Source organism: Tursiops truncatus, chromosome 5, assembly GCF_011762595.2.
Source record: "Tursiops truncatus isolate mTurTru1 chromosome 5, mTurTru1.mat.Y, whole genome shotgun sequence".
Lineage (NCBI taxonomy): Eukaryota > Metazoa > Chordata > Mammalia > Artiodactyla > Delphinidae > Tursiops > Tursiops truncatus.
In genome coordinates, this window is record NC_047038.1 from 21,068,151 (window position 1) to 21,092,144 (window position 23,994).

The window sequence follows — 23,994 nt, forward strand, 5'->3', positions numbered from 1 at the left end:
ATTACAGAGACCAACAATAAAAAATTTTTTCTTCCCTGATCAAAGAGAGGAAGAAATAAATCCACACTGAGATGAACAAAGGTCTTTTTCCATAGGCATTCCCAGAATTTACAATCTATGGCAAACTCCACCAGGCTCTCAGTAGCTTTGCTGAATGTGACAAGCCTAATCAGATGTTACACAGAGCAGACGTACATGGGCAGTTAGCACTTTCCACAGGTCTCTAACCTGTGACCCTTCATTCTCTCTACATTAACACCCAGGACTCTGATCCACCGACATCAGTGAACAATTCAAATCCAAGAATGTTACCTTAAAAGATAGAAAGGGATTCAGAAAGTTGCTAATCACACTAAAGTTTGCCAAAAACTGAAGGATTTGCTAAACTCTGTGGAATAGCTATATAGCATAAACTCATTATGCATCAGTATGCTACATGTTAGAAATTCCAACTCCTGCCAGATATGTTACATTAGCATATTTATAATGGAACACTAGATTAACAATGTTTGACATCTTCACTGTGTTCATTTTCAGTTCTATTATTACTCCAAACAGTTCCTCCAAAAACATTAACTGGCTAACAGTAGAACTGTGAACAATTTTGGAAAAAAAGAAAAAAAAAAAAAGACTGTTTAAAAGCTATTTATATTTTCATTGGGTAGCTTTCTGGAGAATGATCCTGGATTAATTATAGCATTATAAAAGATGCTATAATTTTAAACACTTTTTCCTGTATTCAATCACATATAGAACTAAATTCACAAGAACTTCTGCATAAGTTTCAAATTGAACACAATGAAAAGGTTCTAATTTTTTATAAGCTAGTGAGGAAATGCTTGGATAATTTCACACCTCACTGAGTAAACAGAAGAAAGCCTAGAGTTTATTCATCGAGTACTGCTTCCAACGGTGATCTTTTTATTTCTAAATATCTCTAAAGGACATTCTGGCAGGTACCATATTTGGAGGACGGGGCCACGCGATTTAATGGAAAAACAAACTTTGGTGAAAGGCAAGCCTGAGCTTGAGTACTTACTAGTTGTGTGTGACCTTCAGGCTGCTCACTCTTTTCTGGTCTTCTTTTTTCCCATCTACAAAGACAAGGATGATAATATTTTGCAGGGATCATTCAGGATTTAAAAAGTAATAGTAAGAAATGAAAGCAGACCACCACCCTCCCCAACTCATAAAAGTAACTGTCCCTAGTCTTGTATCTAATTCAAATATAAAAATTGTTCTGAAAATATATTCTCAAAGTTTCCATTCAAGTTACTAAAAATAAATCAAATGATCCATTTATCATAAATCTGTTCAGAAACATTTCCTAATCTGGCCATCTTGTTTAGCCAGGCACAAGATGGTAGTGAACATAGGTCTGGTCAATGAGACAGCTTTTCCGGTAACTCTAAAACTCAGTCCTAGAGCTTAGAAGGTCACATGCTTTAAAAGTCCCTGGAGAACTGCTGCCAGTCACCATAGACCACTGGTTCCCAACACTTGGCAACAAAAGCAAAACAAGCCACCCATGAATTTAACCACAATTGTATTTTTTATCAAGAGACTTGAAATTTTGTCCCAGAGCAGTATTTTCTGCCTGGTAAGCCCATTTCTGCTTTACCACTTTGTTTAAAAAATAAATGTTTCCAAATGGTCAGTAAAGCTGCTTTCGTGAGAATGCCTTACGGAAAGTTTTCCTTTAAAAGTCAAATGTTCTTTTCACTTTTAAATATATGCTACGGAAATTAATTGATTTAATTATACTAAAGGAAAATAAATGATACATACACAGACACTCACATCTGAATTGGAATTGTTTTCCCTAAACTTTCTGAATACAAACTTGTTTTTTGACTGAGATCAATTTAAGAAACTTCAGTTCTAAAGAATTAATATTAAAGAGTTCTAAACTATTGCACACATGGAAAAATGAACTGGTGAACATACTCTTATGTTACGTGAAGCATAAACTTAGAGTAGGCTTAGTGGGAATTAAAATTGTAACATGTTTGCAAATGAGTGTCAGAATATTTACATACATATCTGTATTATATAACCCCAAGAAGATAATAGGATCCTCAGTAATTTAAATAATTCTAGACAATACAGATCTTCTTAAAATACAGGTTAAAACAACACCAGATTTAACGAGATTCTAAAGTCAAAATATAGACAAATTTAAACTCAGTGCTCTCAAGCAAAAATATCTCACAACCCTGCCATCCATGCTTATCTATGTACTCATTCACTCTCCCCGCCCCTTTACCCTCTCTTGAATCCCAAGTCCTGGCAGGGCTTCTGGGGACCAGGAGCCATGTTTAACTGCTGAGGATTTATTGAGTGCTTAGTGTCAACATGGCATTTATTTTTCAGAGATTACAAATAAAAAAATATAAAACAATAATATGTATTATCAGAATACATGACCATAGCTGTCAAGTGAAACTTTTTTTTTTCTTTTTTTGGCCACGCTACGCATTTTGCAGGATCTTAGTTCCCTGACCACGGACTGAACCTGGGCCCACGGCAGTGAAAGCGCAGAGCCCTAACCACTGTGCTGCCAGGGAATTCCCAAGTGAAACTCTTTTATATCCTGCAAACTCAAAATTCATCTCATTACAGCTGATGGATAAGACGTATCTAAATTAATTCTTGCTCTAAAGATCTTTGAAAATGCTGAAACATAAAATATGTAAGTACTGTTTTGGAGTAAAAATCTAATTTTTCAAAAATTTCAATAAGTGTAAATTTTCTTTTTAATTATTTAACTCATTCAACTGCAAGAAAAAACAACCAAATTAGAAACCTCAAATTTTAGTACAGTGTTATTTATAAAGATTAAGAAAACATTGCGCCATTGTTTCTTCTCCTGGCTCTCATTTGAAGGTTACATTTCAGTCTATTTAGAGGGAAAGAAAGTTATATGAATATTTCATTAGAGAGGAGATAAGAGTAAAGCAAAATTAATATATGAAGACAAGACAGAAGTAATGAAATGGGAAGCCAGTCAGATGAACATGGTGTTAACAAAGGAATGAAAGTGTGGGACTTTGTGGAATGTTGCCCTCTTTTCTCCAAAAATATAAAATGAAAAGAGAAATAAGGAAAGGTGGGCATTTTACAGCACCTACCAACCAGTTTCAATCGGCTAGTGCAAGTTAGAAAGCAATGATTTTGCCTGAAATTGGACAAATTACTGTTTTTAGTTTTTTTTAATTTAGAAATTTTAACATTAGAAACAGTTCTTTTACAACTGTTCCCTCTCTAACAACAAGGAATGCACTCACAGAATGCCTTACCAACTGTCTTATGGTGTAAGTAAAGTTACTATTTTTCTCTTACTATGTATTGAATAAATGAAGAAATAGTGGAAATAATTAATAAATTATTACAACATATAAGTTGGGCAGAGATCCATATTCTAAGCTCCCAGCACCCAAGTTCAAAAATAAAGACAATTCAGGGAAAAAAAGGCATTTCCCTAATTTAAATGTTTAACCTTCATAAGCTACATTGAAAAACCTTTAAAGAAAGGTTGTTTTAATTAGTTTGTCTTTAAACAGCCCCTGGTTATTTTTGTTTTTCTAAAATGAAAACACAATTAGACAAGAATGTGAAATCAGTCAATAAAATTTTTAAATATGTTTCTGTTTTAAATCCGGCAAAAGTTTTAAATGCATGCACTAGACATCATTATACCATTAGAAACCACAAAAACTAGAAGGTAAAGGTCGGTCACTTCTCAGAATTAGTGTGTTCACTCATGTGTACATTCAGAGGGGAACAATTTCCCAAGCTTTAAAAAATTCATAGACACTTCTAGAAAACCCCAAACTACCACAATTGCACTGAAGTAAACTAAGTTTTTAGTTTCCTTCATTGGTTTCAAAATGAACAGAAATTCCAAAATTTATCCAAATTACAAGGCTTGCTGTTCCCCCTTCCTAGCTATTAGTTGTACTAGCAAAAGGTACAAAAGGCGTTTGTTCCTAGAATTCACCAACAACCCAAATCACATACTTTTTTCTTACTTCAAGAGTGTAATTAGGTTGACCATAAATAAATTTATTTCTCTGTTAACTTTGTTCCTAAATTAATTTTCTTCTTATTTTGAATTACCATGTTACACATATGTGCAGACATGCTAACTTGGGATTTAATTTCTGGCTCTCATAGATGCGTTGTTTATGTATGGGCATGAATGTGCCTGAATGCTGGGGAAGACCTTAAGCTGGAGTGGTGTCCATGACAGGTATTGAAATATGGTAGGTTCATTAGGGGTCAACTTGCATGAGAGACTGAAGAGCCGGCTGAATAGAACTTTCCCTGTGTGAGAACGAAGGAAGGCAAATCAGGCCCAATAACAACGCTTTGGAAATCAGAGAGAAAAATGGACTTTACTTCACTGAAAGATGGTGACAAGGAATCTGTCCATAGCCAGGTTCCCCAGGAATTCGTGTTTGAGTCTTTTGGTGATGGTATTAACGCTGTAGGGTAAAATATAAATAGTTGTTTTATTTTTTTAAAAAAAGGTATTGGGGAAAGCAGCTGTTTTGGTACCTCTGTGATTTGTATAACATGACAGAAGGAACAGGGAAGCATTTATAAATGGACTTGGTGCCAAGGCATCAAGAACATTAGAAAACACAGAACAGCAGTAATAGCCTGAGAGAGAAACGTGCATTAGTTACTAGGGGCAGTGGTGCTCTGCTAAGGAGATGCTGGATCCGAGTTCTTGATGCCTGGTGGGAAGGTTAGGTACCTGTGGGCATACTTGGGACTGTAGGAAGTTTCCAGGTCACACCTTTATGGATACAGTATATTTCTTCATGGAGGGCTATGTATAGAGAAGGTAATAGTAGGTTCCAGGTGGTAACCAACAAACTTACTCATATGCACATCTGAGACAAATCCAGGACATCTCAGGAATAAGGGAGGAGGTGGGAGACCTTTGGGTTGACTGTAAATCCTACCAAAACAGGGAGGGTGCCGGAACTACAACTTATAAATAGGATTTCATTCTAAACCTGGGGCTGGTATAAACTTGGGAAACAAAATGTCATTCTATATTATATGTACTTGATCTCTCCTCAAGTGAATGTGCCAAAACATTAACAACTCGTGAATCTAAGTGAAAGCTGTGAAGATGACTATGGTACTCTTCTTTCAGCTTCTCTGTAGATCTGAAAATTCCCAAAATAAAATATTCAAAGAACAAAGAGATGTATTTCTTGTATTTCAAAATATCAGTTTTGATATTTAATAATTATTTATAAAAATTTATAATAAATCTACTTTGTTTTGATTCACTGTGTACTGATAACAAATATAATTGAATCTAAAAAGAATTTAACACTTAGGACCTTATGATCAAAGGGAAGTTTTTAAAAATTCAAACTTCAGTATAACATATTTTAAGACAATGAAATATGATAGAATAATCATAAGGGTTTTTCAAGCATTAAAAGAAGAAATAAAATAGCAACATGAGTGCAAAAATAAAAAACAAATAATGTAAAATTTTCAACTGTTAGAGAGCCTTTTCAAATAATGGTTTACATGGATGACAATCACTAAGATATATAATCACAAAGATATCTGCCTTGGCATATCTCTGCTCAGATCCATTAAGAGCTATTTGCAGGTAATCATGTGCTCCTTATTTCTAAGATCCTAAGAAGACACTTGCGACAGTACAGGCAGGCATACCTTGTTCTCTTCGGCTTCATAGATATTGCATTTTTTACAAACCGAAGGTTTGTGGAAACCCCATGAGGAGCAAGTCTACTGGTGCCATTTTTCCAACAGCATTTGCTCAGCTCATGTCTCTGTGTCACATTTTGGTAATTCTTGCAAAATTTCAAACTTTCTCATTACTATTATATTTCTTACGGTGATCTCTGAAGTTACACTAGGACTCGATGAAGGCTCAAATGATGATTACCATTTTTTTAGCAATAAAGTATTTTTTAATTAAAGTATGCACTTTTTAAAGACACAATGCTATTGCACACTTAACAGACTATAGTCTAGTGTAAACATAACTTTTATATGCACCAAAAACCTTGTGTGACTGGCTTTATTGTGGTATTCATTTTACTGCGGTGGACTGGCACCCAGTCTGCAGCATCACCAAGGTATGCCTTCCCATGAAACTCCTCTTTGCTCTCAGGTTAAAGATAAATGACTTTGACATTGTATACTGACTTGTTATGATTTCAAATCCATGTTTTGAAATCTTGTTTTGGACAAAGTTGTTCATGGTTTAAACTTCTTTAGAATAAATCATTTTGATAAAATTGAAGTTAGATATTAAGACTTACTTATCAAATTCTCACACCTGAAGTGGAAAGGACTATTTCATCATTGACACCACAGTAAAAGTCACATGACAGACTTTTGAACTTTAAATATCAATAAGTTTGACCAGCAACTGAAGAGTGTTCAGTCTGGACAAGGCTACTCTTTGTTGATCTAAATAGCTCTCTAAAGATCTTGAGACACTTGCTCCCTTACAGCCAGGCTACTCTTGGTCAGCAGTGATGTTAAACTGTGCGGTAGTCTCAGGAAGAGAAGGGACATCAGTTCTTGCCTTAGCAAGGCTACTCTTCAGAGGCAGTGGCACAAGTTGTGTAACTGTCCATACAGTAATAACCTTTGGAGCTGCCACCTTGCCTGCCAACACTGGTACTGTTGCCCACTAGCTTCATGCCCCAGAAATGAGGTACCTAAGCCAGCAGCTGATACCCAGCTTTTAGTTGGAAGGACTGATTCTACAGAGAACCAACTCATAGAAAGGTACTCCTCAACTAAATTTGGACTTTCTTTCATCTCCCCTTTGCCTGGAACAATAGCGTAATTACCTATCACTGCTATGGAGTAGGTTATTTCTTTATTATCTTATTAAGAGAAGTTTTTCTGTATTCTACTGCCTTGTAAAATATTATTATAAACTATAATTCCTACAGTGAACCTGTGTTAAATAAATTATTGGCAAAGACAATCTCGGTCTCTGAGCAAAATTTGCCTTGAAGAAAACAAAGGTTTTAAGACCTTTCACCACTAAGTATCTGAAACCAGTCCTGTCATTTCAGCTTTCCTGTATTTCTCTTTGTGCAGCCTCTTCTTGTTGGGAATTTTTATAGGCCTTGTGCTGTTTTTAAGTTGAATGACTGTTGTTATTGTTACATATTCTAATAATGAATAAAATCTGAAAGAGCCCAACTAAAATGATGAGCATTTTCCAAAAGTCTTCATGACTTAGTTTGGGCTCTGAAACATTAGAAATCATTTGAACGAAACATTTTCAGCTTTATTAGATGACAACTAAAATTGTATAGACTCATCTCAGTTGCAGAGCTTGGAACAGGACTGAATTTGATTTATTCCACTGTGACAGAAAGGGATTTTCTTTTCACTCAACAAACTTGTTTTGTTCCCACCACCTATCAACCTAACAACATGTTAAAGTAATACCATGAGAAGCAGCCAATATCAGAATATGAAGATCTGTTTGTTTTGTAAATGGATGTTTGGGGAATCTGAAGGACTTAAAGCCTTCATCAGTGATACATCTGAGTAGCTCCCTGAGGACAGAACCAGGAATAGCTGAGTCACAAGGACCTCACATTACTAAGGAAAAAGAGATGATAGTCACCTAAAGAATGGTAAGAAAGACAAAGGAAATCATGTGGAGTAAAAAGAGAAAGAGCTGACAGCAAGAGAAGAGATTCCCAGATGGCCACAGGCCTGAAATTTGATTCAAGGTGGGATGGGGAGAGAGTGTATGAGAGAAATATATCTATTCATATTAGCATTCAAATGTTTATATACATAATATATATATAAACATATGTATACATATTATACATATATTTCTAAATGTTTTTTATTGTCCTCTCAATTTCACAATATATAAATAATCATCTGATTATTTTTCTTTTTGGTAATGGGTGTTACCTACATATCCTCCCAGATATTGCAGGCATAAATTCAGGGATACATCAGTATCATTTTATTGATGTTGTATTTTTATTATTTTTAAGAGAAGCATCTTTTTTCTTATGGAAAATAAAATCTGATTAATTACAAGTGTTACAATACCGAAGAAACACTGACCTCCCTTGAAAAGTCAGACAGAATGGTTTCTAAACCATTCTATTTAAACCATTGGTTAAAAACTTACCAATTAGTTTACAGTATTTGCAATATGCTATGCATTTATAAAAAACATAAAAAACTTATTTGAATACTGACTGTTCATTTGGGATGTTTTATTAAATATTTTTTCAAAACTCATTACTAAAGAGGTATTTATTTATTTTCACACAAGTCAATCATTGGTTAGAATTTGAATCAATGCACTTTGTGAAATCTTTGAATCAGAACTGTCAAAAATACGATATTTTTTGTTTAGAAACAACAAAAAAGAAAAACTCCAATTTCTAATGTGCAGACAGAGCCAAATTTCGACCACCTTCATCCAAATCCTTCTAGTTGATTTCCTTTCCCTAGTTTCCATCTCAGGATTTGTTTCACAGGTATTCTGGAAATAACCAGCCATCTTTTAAAATATTTTAGACACAAATGAAAATAATAATAATAAGAACAATGACAATAAGAATAATGGCTATTCTTTACTGAATTCCTTCTATAGTCCAGGCACGCTGCTAAGCAGTGTGCATATATTATCTCATCTAATGCTCATGGCTCTATTAATTCATTGCCATTATTATCTCCATTTTGCAGTTGAAAACATCATTATCAATTGTGAAAAACTGAAAGCATTTCCTCTAAGATCAGGAACAAGACAAGGATGTCCACTCTCACCACGCTTATTCAACATAGTTTTGGAAGTCCTAGCCACGGCAATCAGAGAAGAAACAGAAATAAAAGGAATACAAACTGGAAAAGAAGAAGTAAAACTATCACTGTTTGCAGATGACATGATACTATACATAGAAAATCCTGAAGATGCCACCAGAAAACTACTAGAGATAATCAATGAATTTGGTAAAGCTGCAGGATACAAAATTAATGCACAGAAATCTCTTGCTTTCCTATACACTAACAACAAAAGATCAGAAAGAGAAATTAAGGAAACAATCCCAACTACCATTGCAACAAAAAGAATAAAATACCTAGGAATAAACCTACCTAAGGAGACAAAAGACCTGTACTCAGAAAAATATAAAACACTGATGAAGCAAATCAAAGATGACACAAACAGATGGAAAAATATACCATGTTCTTGGACTGGAAGAATCAGTATTGTGAAAATGACTATACTACCCAAAGCAATCTACAGATTCAATGCAATCCTTATCAAATAACCAATGGCATTCTTCACAGAATTAGAATAAAAAATTTTACAATTTGTTTGGAAACACAAAAGACCCTGAATAGCCAAAGCAATCTTGAGAAAGAAAAATGGAGCTGGAGGAATCAGGCTCCCCGACATCAAACTATACTACAAAGTTACAGTAATCAAGACAGAACGGTACTGGCACAAAAACAGGAATATAAATCAATGGTACAGGATAGAAAGCCCAGAAATAAACCCACACACCTATGGTCACCTAATCTATGACAAAGGAGGCAAGAATATACAGTGGAGAAAAGACAGCCTCTTCAATAAGTGGTGCTGGGAAAACTGGACAGCTACATGTAAAAGAATGAAATTAGAACACTACCTAATACCATACACAAAAATAAACTCAAAATGGACTAAAGGCCTAAATGTAAGACCGGATACTATAAAACTCTTAGAGGAAAACACAGAAAAAACACTCTTTGACATAAACCACAGGAAGATAATTTTTGAGCCAATTCCTGACGAAAATATAAACAAAAATAAAGAAATGGGACCTAATGAAAATTAAAAGCTTTTGCACAGCAAAGAAAACCATAAAGACAAAAAGACAACCCTCAGAATGGGAGAAAATATTTGCAAATGAAGCAACTGACAAAGGATTAATCTCCAAAATATACAAACAGCTCATGGACCTCAGTAACAAAAAAACAAACAACACAAATCAAAAAGTGGGCCGAACACCTAAATAGACATCTCTCCAAAGAAGACATACAGATGGCCAGGGGTACTTGAAAAGATGCTCAACATCACTAATAATTAGAGAAATGCAGGTCAAAACTACAATGAGGTATCAACTCACACCGGTTAGAATGGCCATCATCAAAAAATCTACAAACAACAAATGCTGGAGAGGGTGTGGAGAAAAGGGAACCCTCTTGCACTGTTGGTGGGAATGTAAATTGATACAACCACTGTGGAGAATAGTATGGAGGTTCCTTAAAAAGCTAAAAATAGAACTACCATATGACCCAGCAATCCCACTACTGGGCATATACCCTGAGCAAAGCATAATTCAAAAGGACATATGCACTCCAATGTTCATTGCAGTACTATTTACAATAGCCAGTAGATGGAAACAACCTAAATATCCAATGACAGATGAATGGATAAAGAAGATGTGGTACATATATACAATGGAATATTAACTCAGCCATAAAAAAGAACAAAATTGGATCATTTGTAGAGATGTGGATGGATCTAGAGTCTGTCATACAGAGTGAAGTAAGTCAGAAAGAAAAAAACAAATATCATATATTAACACATATATGTGGAATCTAGAAAAATGGCACACATTAACCTATTTCCAGGGCAGGAATAGAGACGTAGATGTAGAAAACGGACATGTGGACACAGTGGAGGAAGGAGAGGGTGGAACGAATTGGAAGATTAGGATTGACACATATACACTACCATGTGTAAAACAGATAGCTAGTGGGAACCTGCTATATAGCACAGGGAGCTCAGCTCAGTGCTCTGTGATGACCTAGATGGGTGGGGAAAAAAAAAAAAGGATAAGGCACAGAGAGGTTAAGTAGCTTTCCCAAGGTCACAGTCAGTAAACAGTACAGCTGAAATATGACCCTGAACCATCTGAATCCAGAGCTTGCACTCTGAATCACTCTGCTGTTCTCAAAAAGAAAATAATTTTAATTGGTTTTATGAAACTAACTAAAAAGATTTCATGGGCTTCCCTGGTGGCGCAGTGGTTGAGAGTCCACCTGCCGATGCAGGGGACAAGGGTTCGTGCCCCGGTCCGGGAGGATCCCCCATGCCGCGGAGCGGCTGAGCCCGTGAGCCATGGCCGCTGAGACTGCACGTCCAGAGCCAAGAAAAAAAAAAAAAAGAAAAGAAAAAAAGATTTCATGATTCATTAATGTTACTTTTCTAACAGATCAATAAATTATTGAAAACAGTCACAAAAAATTCATTGTCAAAGATATACTTTCCAGTTTTTGACTTGACACTATAAACTGCACTCATTTCAAGCAAAATGTTACTGTAAGTTAGAAAACATTGCACTATTTTAGTCAACCTCTATTTAACTGGATTGCCAGAATAACTGAGATTCTCCATTTCCCAGTGAATTATATTATTGCTACCCATAGGCTATTAACTTCTTGAAATTAATAATCAACTTTGCAATATACTTGTGCCCATTAGCAACTACCAGTTGAGTTGTGTGTTCACCAAGAATTGTTTTCAGTTCTGTTTGTGTATTTTTTGTTATAATTATTAAATTTAATCAAGCATTATACAAAGTTATGACTGAATGAAAATATGCAGCTGTTTCTATGAAAATTAAGTTGAAATCTTCAGAAAGACTCAATAAACTCCAGTTTCTAAAAAGAAGAAAAAGGCAATTGAATTAAATATGATTAATGTTGCTATAAAATGAAAAAAATAATAAAGCCGTGAAAGAATTCTGAATTAAATTGCTGCACAACTTTCCTGCTCTACTTTCAAGGGTGTATTTTGTGAAAGAAGGAAAATCCAACCTGTTCCACCTGGTCCTACATCAGTCAATTATTGGATGAACTTAGAGATGTATAAATTTTAAATATGTGTGTATCACTTTCAAAAATAATTCTTCATTTATACACCTTTCAGTTTCCTACAAACTACTGGAGGCTGACTGTTTCAGCTTCTACTGTATTTTTGAGTTAAAATTTATTTGGAATAACAGTGTTTTGAAATTTGTAGAACAGAGATAGAAAAAATAAGAGTTACTAAAATACCATTTATTTTGGATTGGTTATAGAGAAGTAAAAGTTAGTGGAAACATTTAACCAGTATCAATTTAAAAAACAAAAACACCCCAAAAGCATCCAGGATCTTGACTTATCCACCTAACATAAAATAGAAGGGAAAACTGAGCTCGCCCCATAAAATGATAATATACATTCTCTCACATCAAATACTGATACAAACAAAAGGAATCTTCTTAAGCTGTTCCAAATTCTGCTAATATAAATATCATCACTAGTACGGAAAACAGAATCTGGCCATGGACACATGTGCCAGACTGTCATTAGTGAGGCTGACCAACTACAGAGACTCATATAGTCATAGAAACTATAAGCTAAGGGGTGTTTCCAGGACTGACGGAAACTTTGCTCTGCAACTTTATTTTTTACTAGTCATTGTTAACAGGATTACATGTTTATAAAAACAAAAGCTAAAAATATTTTCATAATCGTAACTGTGCTAGCCATTGACAGCTTTTCATGCAACCGTTAGTCTACTCCCCAAACACAGTTTTATTGCCACACCTGGTCCTTCCTTGACTTTCAGACAGTTTTAGAAACTACACCACACTGCCTACTAGTCTGTACTTTTATTTCACTCTTTCCTCTTCTTACAAGTATTTTTATGGGTCCATTCTTCTTCTTTCGTACTATCTGAAGCTCTGTGTTACTGCTTCCTGTAATTAAAATGTATGATACCTTCCCTCAAAGGAAGGCTATTAACTACTGATAAAGAAAAGAGTGTTTGGATTGAAGGACTAGGAGAAATAAAATGTCTGCAGACATTTAGGGCATGATGAATTCTTCAGTGTGCCTAAAGCCCTGGGCTGGATAAGGATAGGATGTGGAAGGATAAGGGAATCTGGGGGCCAAGTTATGTGAGAGTATTTTAAAAAAAAATCCGACTCTAATGAGAAGTTTGTCTAACTGCATATCCTTTAAAAATACCAGAAATTTTAACTGCATCAAAAATTATGCTCCTTGATAAATACAAATAAAACAAGTCTTTTTTTTTTTTTTTTTTTTTTATAGCCAAGAGCTAAGAATGATGAAAATGAAGTAAAAACACATCTGGCTTTTTGGCAAATTTAATTTCAGTCAAGTTCCAAGATAAATAAAGTCAATTTATTTAACTTGCAAATTATAATATTCTCTCATTCTTCTCAGTATTTTGTGTTGCTTCTCACATTTAAAAGGAGCCCTGGCACTATACCTGGATCTCTTCTTTTTTATTTGTTTGTTTCCATCTGCAAAATGTGGGATTTGGGCATTTTTCTTCATGATACAAGACAGAAAACTCTATTAAAATGAGTGATTTGTAGATCTAAAAAAATAATTTTATAGTTAGTAATATTATTCTGTATCATTTAACTGCAATCTAAGAAGGATCAGCTAGAACTATATTCAATATCTTGTAATAACCTATGATGAAAAGGAATCTGAGAAAGAATATATATATATATATATAAAGCTGAATCACTTTGCTGTGCACTTGCAGCTAACACAACATTGTAAATTAACTATACTTCAATTTAAAAATAAATAAAATTAAATTAAAAGGATCAGGTATTAATTTCCACAAAATCTTAAAACCAGTGGACATATCCTCAGAAAGGAGAGGTCTGAGTAGCTCTTGGACTTTGTAAGGAACATGACTTCATCAAGACAAAGACTTGGAAACCAACCAATTAAGGCAATCTACATATACATCATGTAGGTGAGAGACCCCAGCTTAATGGCCTGAGTTTGTTTGGTATTCACACACCAGACTATTATTTAAGAACTTTGATTGGCTGTTGTTTTCATTGTGGAAAAAAAGGAGAAAAGAGTTGATTTGAGTTTTAAATTTTGGTTCTCAGCCTATCCCCGTTTTCTTCTGTTTCATCATTCTTTCCCATCCATCAGTCACAGCAATCCAGAAAGAGGCCTAGGGAGATGGGAAAACAGGATAGAAGCCTGCTCGTCGCACACATGTTCAAGTCTCTTCTGGCTTCTGGTCTTCAGTTTGAAGTGATCACCAATTTCTCTGCAGAGCTAAGGTCGAAAGTCACTTCCTCAGAGATACCTTCCCTGACCTGCCTATCTAAGCTGCACAACACACCCCGACATGGCTCACGCTCCAGCTCATCTTACCTGAGCTTTCTTCACAGCATTATCTCCACAGAGCAGTTCATATTTACTCATTTATTTATCATAATAATAAGAGCTAACTTGCTGAATGTCCAGTAGGAGCCGAGTACTCTTTTCAGGGTTTTACAAGCACTAAATCATTTGATCCTCATTTAACCCTATGAAGTAGAAACTAATGTTCTCTACTTTTAACAGACAGAAAACAGCACTGGAGCTTAAATAACCTACCCAAGGTTATACAGGCAGAGCCAGGCTATCTCCAGGGAAGTCTGACCCCAGAGCCTGGCTCCCCACTAATGAGTTACCCAACCTCCAAAAGGGCAGGGATTTTATTTTTTCCACCGATATGCTTCCCGTGGCTAAAACTGTACTTAGTACAGAGAGGTTTCTCAATCAATACTGTATTTGTAGAATGAATAAAATGAATGAGTAAAAAAGTGAAGGAGTAAGAGGGTGAAAGTGTAAATATAGAAGAATTAGGAAACAAATTCATTCCATGTAGCATGTCAAACCTGGATCGGCAGCATTCCAGAAAATTCAAATTAGCCAAGATAGCCAGGGTCAGGATGTGGGTAACTGTAACGGGGAACTGACTGTTTTGAACTTTTAAAATCATTTTACTCATTCTGATCTACAAGGGTATTCATGTTGAATACCTTCTTCCTTAGGTAGTGAATATCTCTAATCTTTTTTGAGCCTTTTTGATAAAATGAGTATTCTAAGGTCAGTCTGAATTTTTCAGTATCGCCTGTTTTTCTAATCACAGAGGAGTCAAGCCTACAACAAAATCCTGTTTCTCATGTAAAGTAGTATGATTACTGTGTCAGAAAGATCTAAGTAAATGTTTGATTAGAAAGCTAGGAGAGATGCTGTCAGTGAAAACTGCTAAACCACAGCATGCTGTGTTAAGAGACACTATTCTTAGGAGGAGGTACAATTTCCATTTTAAAATTACTGGAGATGGTTTACGTGCATAATTTGGAGGGCAAGATAAAGCAAGCAAGTTTTGGGAGAAAATGAACCTGCATAAACTGGTTACACAACTGGTTTAAAGGGAAATGGGAAGTTAAAAATCAAAGTTCTTGCTATAATCTTCTGTTATGTAGACCACAGCTTGTTGATTGGTGTTTAAACGAAGTCGGGTCATATGACAAATTTTTGAACTGCATCCTTAAAGCAGTGGCTTTCAAATTTTCAAATAATGCTGTAATATTTGGGGGAATTATCATTGTTTGGAAGACTGGTAGAATTCAGGGCTCACACCGAATTCAGGATTTATAAACATCACTTTTATTAGAAAACTTCTGTAAAACAATACCCCATGTGAAACCAAAGATAGTCAATTTACGAAAATCAGAGGTAATCAGACGGAAGTCAGAAAGGGGAACGAAACAATCCATCTGCTCACTCCCTCTCCCCTTTGTGGCCTCTGCAGAACTTTAAGACACCATTAACACAGGCATCGCTGGGTGGGCTGGATAAACTAGCAACATTTTTTTTCTTTTTAACATCTTTATTGGAGTATAATTGCTCTACAATGGTGTGTTAGTTCTGCTTTATAACAAAGTGAATCAACTATACATATACATATATCCCCATATCTCTTCCCTGTTGCGTCTCCCTCCCACCCTCCCTATCCCACCCCTCTAGGTGGTCACAAAGCACCGAGCTAATCTCCCTGTGCTATGTGGCTGCTTCCCACTAGCCACTGATTTTACATTTGGTAGTACATATATGTCCATGCCACTTTCTCACTTCGTCCCAGCTTACCCTTCCCCCTCCCCGTGTCCTCAAGTCCATTCTCTACGTCTGCGTCTTTATTCCTGTCTTGCCCCTAGGTTCTTCAGAACCATTTTTTTTTTTCTTTTTAGATTACATATATATGTGTTAGCATACGGTATTTGTTTTTCTCTTTCTGACTTACTTCACTCTGTATGACAGATTCTAGGTCCATCCACCTCACTACAAATAACTCAATTTCATTTCTTTTATGGCTGAGTAATATCCATTGTATATACGTGCCACATCTTCTTTAACCATTCATCTGTTGATGGACACTTAGGTTGCTTCCATGTCCTGGCTATTGTAAATAGAGTTGCAATGAACATTGTGGTACACGACTCTTTTTGAATTATGGTTTTCTCAGGGTATATGCCCAGTAGTGGGGTTGCTGGGTCATACGGCAGTTCTATTTTTAGTTTTTTTAAGGAACCTCCATACTATTCTCCAGAGCGGCTGTATCAATTTACATTTCCACCAACAGTGCAAGAGGGTTCCTTTTTCTTTCTCCCACCAACAGTGCAAGAGGGTTCCCCTCTCCAGCATATAGTGTTTGTAGATGTTTTGATGATGGCCATTCTGACTGGTGTGAGGTGATACCTCATTGTAGTTTTGATTTGCATTTCTCTAATGATTAATGATGTTGAGCATCCTTTCATGTGTTTGTTGGCAATCTGTATATCTTCTTTGGAGAAATGTCTATGTAGGTCTTCTGCCAATTTTTGGATTGGGTTGTTTGTTTTTTTGAGATTGAGCTGCATGAGCTGCTTGTAAATTTTGGAGATCAATCCTTTGTCAGTTGCTTCGTTTGCAAATATTTTCTCCCATTTTGAGGGTTGTCTTTTCATCTTGTTTATGGTTTCCTTTGCCGTGCAAAAACTTTTAAGTTTCATTAGGTCCCGTTTGTTTATTTTTGTTTTTATTTCCATTTCTCTAGGAGGTGGGTCAAAAAGGATCTTGCTGTGATTTATGTCATAGAGTGCTCTGCCTATGTTTTCCTCTAAGAGTTTTTTAGTGTCTGGCCTTATATTTAGGTCTCTAATCCATTTTGAGTTTATTTTTGTGTATGGTGTTAGGGAGTGTTCTAATTTCATTCTTTTACATGTAGCTGTCCAGTATTCCCAGCAGCACTTATTGAAGAGGCTGTATTTTCTCCATTGTATACTCTTGTCTCCTTTATCAAAGATAAGGTGACCATATGTGTGTGGGTTTATGTCTGGGCTTTCTATCCTGTTCCATTGATCTGTATTTCTGTTTTTGTGCCAGTACCATATTGTCTTGATTACTGTAGCTTTGTAGTATAGTCTGAAGTCAGAGAGCCTGATTCCTCCAGCTCCGTTTTTCTTTCTCAAGGTTGCTTTGGCTATTCGGGTTCTTTTGTGTTTCCATACAAATTGTGAAATTTTTTGTTCTAGTTCTGTGAAAAAGGCCATTGGTAGTTTGATAGGGATTGCATTGAATCTGTAGATTGCTTTGGGTAGTAGAGTCATTTTCACAATGTTGATTCTTCCAATCCAAGAATGTGCTATATCTCTCCATCTGTTTGTATCATCTTTAATTTCTTTCATCAGTGTCTTATAGTTTTCTGCGTACAGGTCTTTTGTCTCCTTAGGTAGGTTTATTCCTAGGTATTTTATTCCCTTTGTTGCAATGGTAAATGGGAATGTTTCCTTAATTTCTCTTTCAGATTTTTCTTCATTATTGTATAGGAATGCAAGACATTTCTGTGTACTAATTCTAACAACCTTTTTTAACATGTAGAAGTTTATGAAACATAAAATCACTATGTTATCTAATAGCACAAAAAATCTTTTTTTAACTGTCCTTTGAGCACAAAAGCTCAAGTAGATATACTTGTGTGAAGTACATCTACGATAAAATTATAATCTTTGACCACCAAAAGCTTTATAAACCCTCAAGAAATTTCTCTATATTGTAAAAGGAACATATGCTGTGGAGTCAGTACAATCTATGAGTGGTCTCTACCTCTAGCACAGGACCTGGAACATATTAGATACCCCATAAACTCAATTCTATTACTGTCCTCTGAAATGACCTCATCTGCACATATTGGATCTCTCCTCTGTCCCTTCTCGCTTGCATCTGTTCCTTATGAGTCGCTCTCACGTTCCTGCCAACACCACCTCAGAGCTCCACATTCTTTGCCTTGATTCTGTTGGTTTCCATGAGCTTCTACCTAAAAACTGTCAGTAACCATGTTCTCAGGTACACATCACACGCACCCGGCCCACTTAATTTTGGAGCAATACTAAATAGAAAGAGGCAGATGCTCTAACTGCTTATCTTCTACTGAAATGTTACATTTGATTCTTTTCCTTTCTTTGTGTATTAATTTATAGGCTTTCTTAGAGCCTCCGGTATAGACATCATACTCTTCTTTTATAGAACTTTCCACTGCTGCAATTAATATCAGACCTGTCCTCTCTTTCACAAGATATGTTTTCACCACATTTCTTAGCTGTATAATATTTGATTAGTATCTCTCTCCCCAGCTAAACTGTTTGGTCTGTGATGGAAAGAATTCTGTGGCAACTTGGTACCTCCTGGAGTTGGGCAAAATAGTGGCCAGTACCTGTCTCATTTATCATTTTGTTGTGCACAAAATAGGCACTCAGTATATATTTGTTGAATATGGGAGTGGATGAATGAATGAATATCTTTCTGCTCTGAAAATGTGTTAAATAATTCAAACTGCTTCTCTCTGAAATCTCCAAATAAATATCCCCCTTGAGTGAAGTCTTCCAGTAATTCCTAGTTATCCCACAATACACTGAAACTCATCAAAAACCTTATACGGCTTTTGAAAGAACATGGAGAGATAACAACAACAACAACAACCGTAGTGTGATACAGAATTACTCTCTTTCTCAATGTTATGTCTTTTGGATGTCTTAAATAATGCAAAAGTTAGGGGCACTGACCCTCCAAACAGCCGAAAATCCAGATATAACTTGCAGTTGGCATATAAATTATAGTCAGATATAACTTATAGTATCTGCGGTTCTGCATCCTCAGATTCACCCAACCACCAATGGTGAGTACTGAATTATATACTATTGAAAAAACATCTGCATAAAAATGGACTTGTGCGGTTCAAACCTGTGTTGTTCAAGGTTCAACTATATTGTTTTCCTAACTAATTTCCTATTAGGAAACTCCAAAAGAAAAAGAACCAGTTTCAAAACTATATTTGTACTATCTTTCAGTTTTTAATGAAGTGTAAATTAATGTCATCCATTGGCTCTTTATTCTGCAGTTCAGTAGTGTGTGGCTTCTAGTTAACACTGAACTATATCTAAAAGGAAACTGCTGTCTTTTTCCCTCCTCCGTCCCAGTCCCAGTCCTCCATCTGCAAACAAAAAGTATTATTTTTCTGCCCTCCTTTCCTCTTTTATGCCCAAAAACAGGAGGGGAAAAAAGTACTCATACCCAAATCACATACTACTTGCTGGACCTACTAATTTACACAATGGCTGAGTTTGGGGTTAAATAAATATGCTTAAAAGCCAAAATAAAATCCATCATTTGGCATCAAAGTAGTGCTTGACTGATATTCCACTAAAACTTTGAGTTCCATTGCTCCACAAAGTTAGGGTAGGATTCTAAAACTATCATTTGTGGTGAGAATGGCATTCTACATCAGGCCATCACTTTTTCATTTCTGATATTCAGCCCTTTTACTGTATGATCTGTTGTCTCAGAAATCTGGGGAAAGACTAAACTGGAGTGGCATGAGTGAGAGCAAGGGAGAAGAATATAATTTAGAGGAAGATACCATGGAAACTAGATACGGCTACGAAAGCACACAGATACCAAGTGGATTACTCATCGTCATCTTCTTCATTCTGTCCTTAATAATAGCAAATGGCTAAATAAGATTGCATCAAGTTTACAGATTTTAATCTCAAATGTTTTAACAGTCTTTCCATTTGCTGATAAAACTTTCTAAAGGCTGTCCCTGTATTCACAAGTTTGTATAAAATTAAAGTTGATGATAAAAATTTTAACATATCATCTGACTATGAGAGCATTGGTTTTCAAAGCACTAGCTATGAGAAGAAAAGAAACAAACAACAACAACAACAAAAAAGCAAACCTATTTCAGACTTAAACTACAGATTGCTTGTCAGAAAGCTAGTGAAGATAGGAAATAATTTTTTTTTTTTTTTTTTGCGGTACGCGGGCCTCTCACTGTTGTGGCCTCTCCCGTTGCAGAGCACAGGCTCCGGACGCGCAGGCTCAGCGGCCATGGCTCACGGGCCCAGCCACTCCGCGGCATGTGGGATCTTCCCAGACCGGGGTACAAACCCGTGTCCCCTGCATCGGCAGGCGGACTCTCAACCACTGCGCCACCAGGGAAGCCCGGAAATAAATTTTAATATGAAAGACATGAAAAAAGTAAAAGCTGATCATTTAAGATATGTGCTTATTTCTAAGACTGCCCATACTTTGAGGACTGCAGATTAAAAACACTTCATGTTGCCCTGCATGAATGTTAGTGTACTATGATCTGATTCGTTAAATATCAGGAGTTACTGCATCTGCATTCTAAATAGGCACTTCCCAGAAAACATTCTGTAGTTACAACTGGAAGACTTCCAGAAGCCCTTTGGAAGAGGAAGAATCTAAGAAGCACCAGTCTTGATCATATTCCTTTTCGTCTTTATCTAAATTCAGGTATCTGGATCATCACAAACTACTCCAAACTGACTTTCCTTATGGAAACAGAGGTAAATGGGCCCATTTTAGTGTCAAAATATTTAACTGATGTTTAATGAGCACCTACTAAGTGCAGCTGCTGCTCTTGTTTCTGGGTACAGAGTAGGGTAGACAGCAAGACAAGCATGGTCTGTGCCCTCCTGAGCACCCACAGTCTTGTTGGGGGACATACTGAATTAGAAAGTTAAGAAATATCACATAGGTTATTATAAATACCAAAAAGGTCCCTGAAAGACACAGAGTGATGGAAATATTGACCAAGGGTGGGGAGAGTGGAGGGGATCTTGGGGATTCACCATCATCAAATCCCAAATTGCCGAAATCAATGTGGATACTATTATGAATAGTGGATTTTTCATGTATTTGAAATAATTATGATCTTTTTACTGTTTCCTTCATAATTTGTTGGCTTATTTATCTGCATATAAGGCTAAACACAGTACCACTAAAACCTTTCGCTTTGAGGTAACTAGACCATAACTTACACCTTTTCCAAAACCGTTTATGTTTATATCTTGCAAAGGCTTTAGATGCCATCCAGGCTGAAACTGGTTTCTATCTTTTTGGAAGCAGAATATTCATGTTTTTGGTTACTGGCCAAAAAGCATGTTATTTATTTGAAATAGTATATGCACAAAAATATGCTAACTTTATCCCAGGACATTAGTACCTTAAGCACCAACTTTTTAAAATGTAGTCAGTTGTTTCTAAAACAACGGAATTCTTTTCCCTAATCATAGTGTTGGTGAACACTGACTGTATTTTCTCATGTCTTTTGAAACTCTTATGAGGGAGGACAGTGTTTTGAAATGTTATCTGGTGACTGTTTATTCCTGGTCATTCTTGCTGCCCTGATGTTCTTCACCTACCACGTGAGGCATCCTCAGATTCAAGAGGGCAGAAGACAACCAAAAGCAAAGGTGATGAAGCTCAGACTTTGACTTCTAAAGCTAATACTTAATACTCTCTTCAGAGATGACAACTGTAGGAATCCAAGCTTTTTAGAAAAGGAAAAGAATCTTCTAAATTATAATAATAATAAAGGTATTTTAAGTAGCAACAAGCAGAGACTGCCAACCAAAGAACACAGGGTTTTTACCATAAGCCACAGAGTAAGAAAGCAGCATGTAAATGTTTGAGTTCCAAATGTTAATTTCAAGGATTTCAGCTACCAACTTTTTACGATGAGCCTTTTAACTTTTTTTAGTTCAGGGGTTGAATATACAATAGAGCCTCAAGTGAGGTTCTCTTGGTACAGGTTATGGAGAGTTGTAGACGTGATCCTGGCAATTTGTATGAAAAGCGATCATACCTTAAATGTATCAAGAAAGATCTCTGTTTAACAACAGAAATTTATCTTCTCCAGTTCTGGAGGCTGGAAGTCTGAGATCAGGTTGCCAGCATGGTTGGGTTCTGGTGAAGGTCCTCTTCCTGGCCTGCAGATGGCTGCCTTTTTGCTTTGTCTTCACACGGTGGAGAGAGAGCTGTGGTGCCTCTTCCTCTTCGTTCTGTTGTTGAAGCCACCCAGTCTATGGTATTTTGTAATGGCAGCTTCAGCCGACTGATACAGGGAATGATTGTTTTTCAATACTAAAAATCATCATTGTGACCTATCCAAAATAAAATATTCAACAGAGATCTTTCTTGATACATTTAAGGTATGATCACTTTTCATACAAATTGCCAGGATCGTGTCTACAACTCCCATAAGCTGCACCAAGAGAACCTCACTTGAGGCTCTATGGTATATTCAACCCTGAGCTAAAAAAAGTTAAAAGGCTCACCATAAAATGTTGGTAGGTGATATCCTTGAAATTAACATTTGGAACTCAAATAAACATTTAATGGTCAAACACATATAATACTATAAGTAAACAAATCTAATTTTCAAAGGTATAAAATTTCTAATTAAAAAAGCCCTGACCTTGCCTCTTCTTTGCCTTATGATTATGTAAAGTTTCACTTTCATTATCTTGCCAATTTCCTACCTTCTCTTCCTACTCCCACTGAGATTTTCTTACGCCTTTTCTTTTTATGTATTATGAATAAATTCAATGCAGTTGTTTGGGATTCATTCCAAGTAAAGAACAATGAAACTTTAGCTTTTGATTTTTATATTCATAAGTTGTTTTTGGAAAGGCACCATTTGAGAAACACTAGTAGTAATTGCCTGCTATGCAGAGTTGTGAAGGATCAGTACCCACAACTGCAATTTACTTGAAAGCAAAGCACCAGAAGCCCACAAAATGCTTTCAGTCTAGTGCCAAACCTAAAATTCATTCGCTGGAAAGAACTGTTCCTTCCACTGGAAAAGACACATACCAAATTAAGAAGGCTTCTCTGTGTTTGTCTTGGGAATGGCTTAGTCATTGGGCCCTAAGTAAAATATTCATGGGGGCTGGAGGTGGCGGTTACACTGCAGCAACAAACGATCTCAATATTTCAGTTGCTTACAAAAAGGGTTGACTTCTTGTTGGTGGAATTTATTACAGATAGACTGCATTTTCACTCTTTGACTTCATACCAGAAACCAGGATGATGAAGCAGGCTCCATCTTCATTTTTCTGATTATCATGGCAGAGGGAAAAGAAATGGTGAACCTCACACTGGCTCTTAAAATTTATGCTCAGAAGCGACATATATGACTTCTGTTCATTTTCACCGGCCAAAACAAGTCACATGGCCAAGTCTGATGTCAATGGGTCAGGGAAATATAATCCTTCCCTTGGGAGGAGCTTCAAACATCTGGGAACAATAATACAACTTACCACAACAACTTCTTATATAACCACATACTAAATTATGATATATTCATTAACAAATAGCTATAAGTTTTTTTTAATACTTTTCTACTTAATAATAATAATATTTAATCTCTACTGTATTTTATCCCCATTTTAAATAATTATCCCCATTTTAAAGATGAAGCTACTGAGGCTTAGTGAAGTTAACTTGCTCTCTGTTGCATAGATAGTACGTGATGAGGTAGAGCCGACTCAGAGCTTTTGTAAATTGCCATTATCCACACTATCAGTAACAATGTGCTTCAACTTGTGCTCAAAACTACTTTATTTTTTTCTTTTTTCTTTCTAAACTGGGTTATCTTAAGGTACAGCAACATAGGTCCCTTGAATAAAACATCAGTCTAGCACTCGCAAGAGAGCAGCATACCTGAGAATAAGGTGAAGAGAATGAAGCAGTTGCCTCAAATGAGCTCAGCTCAGTGGA

The 23,994-nt window shown here is 36.1% G+C and overlaps 1 long non-coding RNA gene across 1 annotated transcript in view; it reads right to left on the reverse strand.

Moving 5' to 3' along the window:
* The window catches only part of LOC141278750 (uncharacterized), a 513,626-nt gene that overhangs the window by 364,873 nt on the left and 124,759 nt on the right, over positions 1 to 23,994 (reverse strand). Inside the window, exon 2 of the long non-coding RNA XR_012331894.1 lies at positions 1,040 to 1,094. This is a non-coding gene — a long non-coding RNA (uncharacterized lncRNA). The remainder of the gene's footprint in view (positions 1 to 1,039; positions 1,095 to 23,994) is intronic.